This window comes from Medicago truncatula, chromosome 6 (genome assembly GCF_003473485.1).
Source record: "Medicago truncatula cultivar Jemalong A17 chromosome 6, MtrunA17r5.0-ANR, whole genome shotgun sequence".
In the NCBI taxonomy this organism is placed as follows: Eukaryota; Viridiplantae; Streptophyta; class Magnoliopsida; order Fabales; family Fabaceae; genus Medicago; species Medicago truncatula.
The window spans coordinates 26,758,249-26,762,187 of NC_053047.1; the positions used below are offsets into that span (position 1 = coordinate 26,758,249).

Here is a 3,939-nt window from a genome sequence, read left to right on the forward strand (position 1 = left end):
CTCTAAATTCTAATTGGTCAATTTGTGTGGTGGCAATGCTGAATGGCAGTGCTGTTATTTTGGAACTTAGGAAGGACATTTTAGTATACAAATTAGGGCAAATCTAGGGTTGGCATGCATATTTTAATTTCTTTGCCAAGCAATCTTTGCCATGAAAATGCACCTTTAAGTTGATGATGGTAAGCAGAATTCAATCTCAACTTAGTTTCCAAAGCAGCTTGCAAACTCTCTCAAAACTTAGAAGTAAACCTCGGATCCCGATCTGACACAATACTAGAAGGAATATCATGCAATCTAATAATTTGCTCAATGTAGATCTCAGCCAACTTCGCCATAGACATACCCGTCTTGATAGGAACAAAATGTGTTGACTTCGTCAACCGATCAACAATCACCCAAATGGAATCAAAACTCTTACTAGTCTTAGGCAATGCTCCAACGAAGTCCATAGAAATGCTATCCCACTTCCACTCTGGCACAAACAACGGTTGCATCAAACCCGACGGTCTCTGATGTTAAATCTTCGATTTCTGACAAACCAAACAAGCATATCCTATGACCTTCGTCCAAAATCTGCCTCTTAAGCTCAAAAACATCCGGCACACAAACTCGATCACGAAACATCAAAACATCATTCTCATCCAATCTTAAGTCTCCACCTTTACCTTGATTAACCAACACTACTCGATCCACAAGTTCCAACATTTCGAACCTCACACCATCCGGTGTCAACTCACTAACCAAACTCAAGTCTCGAAACTGCTCAATCAATTCCAACTCCTTAACCATCAAAGCAGACATATGCAAAGTCTTTTTACTCAAAGCATCAGCAAAAACATTCGCTTTCCCGGGATGATAACTCAACTGAAAATCAAAATCCTTAAGGTATTCCAACCATCTTCTTTGCCTCATATTCAACTCTTTCTGATCAAACAAATACTTTAAACTCTTGTGGTCACTGAACACCTCAAACTTAGAACCATACAGATAATGCCTCCAAATCTTCAAAGCATACACAACGGCCGCCAATTCAAAATCATGAGTCGGATAATTCTTCTCATGCACTTTCAACTGCCTCGAAGCATAAGCCACAACCTAACGATTCTGCATAAGCACACCACCAAGACCCATCTTAGAAGCATCACAATACGCAACAAACGATTCCTTCGAATTCGGCAAAATCAACAATGGAGCTGAAGTCAACCTCTTCTTCAACTCTTGGAAACTCTTCTCGCACTTAGCATCCCAAACATAAGCTTGTCCTTTCTGAGTCAACTAGGGCGTTACAACTCACCTAACTCTGATGCATACATCCGATACAGTGCAATAGAAATAGGACTCATGCCTGGTACCAAATCAATTGCAAACTCAACTTCCCTCTCTGGCGGTATGATGAGTCATTTATTATCTATTTTAATATGTTATTTAGTTTTGTTTTAATTAGATTTAAGTTTATTTTATTTTAATATTATTTCCTTTTTGAGCTATTTTACTACAATTGCATATTGTTATATTTCAGGAACGAATATTTGATGGATTGAGTCTTGGAGCAAAAGAAAGGGATTTTGGAGCTAATTCGGTACGAAAATACGAAGATTCGGAGACAAAAATATATCTCCGTCAAGTCAGAAACTTGGCACGGCCCGTGCTAGGCTTGGCACGGCCGTGCCACGCTCCAGAACTACTTTTGCTGATTTTGCTTAGATTTTAAGCTACTCTGTTTTAGTTTACTTGTGGAACATTCTAGTGATTGCTTAGATTTTAAGTCGAATGTAAACTATAAATAGAGTATCTAGCCATCACAAATATTCATCTTTTCTTGGAATTCAATAAGTGACAATTGTCTTTCTAATAAAAGTTCTTTTCTTTTCTTTTACTTTCTTGTTATTTACTTTTATGTTTTCTCTCTTCTTCTCCATGTCTACGATGACCATGAGTGAGTAGACTTCTTATGTCTTGGGATTGTTGGATAAGTCTAATGACATAATCCTAATCAAGTCAAGCCTTAAACCTTAATATTATGTAACCCTAGTTTCTCTTCTAAATTCACCATTTTAACATGGATTAAATATTATCAAACTGTGGAAACGAAAGTGGAGGGTTTGATAATCGTTAATCTATCATTCCAAATGTTAATTCATAAAACGAAAGTGGAGCTTTAATATTCGATCAAGTGAATTTAGACAAGGATTGTGAAACATGAAAATAGTCTAGTGAACCTTGAGAGTTATAGAGTTTCGAACTTCAAGGATTCTAATAGTAATCAACCATGAAAATAGGCGTGCTTGCTAGAGGAACACACTCACTGAGACCGATAGGAGATGTGATAGGCTTAAGAGAAACTCGTCTTTAGAAACTAGGTCTAAATTAAGGTTTAGGTTTAATGGCTTGGCTTGTGAATGATTTTGTCGCCTATGACGGACCAACGATCCCAAGACTCTCTTTTATTATTATTTTCTCTTTCAATCATTTGAAAACAACAATCTTACATTCCTGATTCTCTTCTAATCACCAACTAAAGTTAATTGAATTAAACAACTCCTTGTCAGAAGGATACTCTATTTTTACTACTTCGATAGAACCGTGCACTTGTGGTTTTATCTCATCAAGTTTTTGGCGCCGCTGCCGGGGAGTTAACTAATTTAATTAACTCTTTCTTTGTGATTATAAATTTTCTTTCTCCTTTCTTTTGTACTCCTTTCTTTCATTTGTTTTTACCTTTAACTTCTTGGGTTCTCAATTTCTTATGCGAAGAAGTAAAAGTCTCGGAGAATTTATTCCTGAGATTGAAAGATATTTGCATAAGAAAAAGAGAGAGGCACAAAATAATATTGCTATGGCTGAACGCACTCTCAAAGAGTATGCTACTCCTTCAACGGAAGAGCCACAAGCTATTATCGTGTAGCCGACGGTTGAGGATAACAACTTCGAAATCAAGTCTGCACTACTCAATTTGGTGCAGCAAAATCAGTTCTCTGGATTACCGACTGAGGATCCAAATCTTCATATTTCTTCCTTCTTAAGACTCAGTGGCACTATAAAAGAGAACCAAGAAGCCGTAAGACTTCATCTCTTTCCATTTTCCTTAAGGGATAGAGCTAGCGCTTGGTTCCATTCCCTCGAAGTCGGTTCCATCACTTCATGGGATCAAATGAGGCGAGCATTCCTTGCCCGATTCTTTCCCCCATCTAAAACCGCTAAACTAAGAGATCAAATCAAGCGGTTCAACCAAAAAGAGGGGGAATCTCTATATGATGCTTGGGAGCGTTTCAAGGAAATGCTTAGACTTTGTCCCCACCATGATTTAGAAAAGTGGCTCATAGTCCACACTTTTTATAATGGCCTAACATATACCACTAAGATGTCTGTTGATGCAGCTGCAGGTGGAGCCTTGATGAACAAGAACTATACAGAGGCTTACGCATTAATTGAAGACATGGCTCATAATCACTACCAATGGACCAACGAAAGAGCCATCACCGCCTCTACACACTCCAAATAGGAGGCAGGTATGTACGAGGTCTCTGATTATCATTACCTTGCTGCTAAAGTTGTTGCCTTAACTCAAAAATTTGAAAAACTTAATGTTAATGCTTTCACACCTTCTACTACATCTCCTTCTTGTGAAATTTGTGGTGTTTTTGGTCATATAGGTGTTGATTGTCAGTTAGGTAGTGCTGCCAATGGTATTGAACAAGTGAACTACGCTCAATACAACCAAGGAACTAGACCCAACCAAAATTTTTATAAAAATCCTCAAGGTTCCTATGGACAAGTAGTACCACTAGGCTATACAAACAACCAGAGAGTGGCTCAAAAATCAAGTTTGGAAATTTTGTTAGAAAATTGCATTATGAATCAAAATAAACAACTTCAAGAGCTCAAAAACCAAACAGGATTTCTGAACGACTCTCTCTCCAAACTCAATACCAAGGTAGA

At 37.8% G+C, this 3,939-nt stretch overlaps 1 non-coding gene across 1 annotated transcript; it reads right to left on the minus strand.

The window, feature by feature from the left end:
• Positions 1 to 3,199: 3,199 nt before the first annotated feature.
• LOC112418256 (small nucleolar RNA R71) lies at positions 3,200 to 3,306 on the minus strand. The gene has a single exon (XR_003008513.1). It is a non-coding gene; the product is annotated as a small nucleolar RNA R71 (small nucleolar RNA).
• Positions 3,307 to 3,939: the final 633 nt, after the last annotated feature.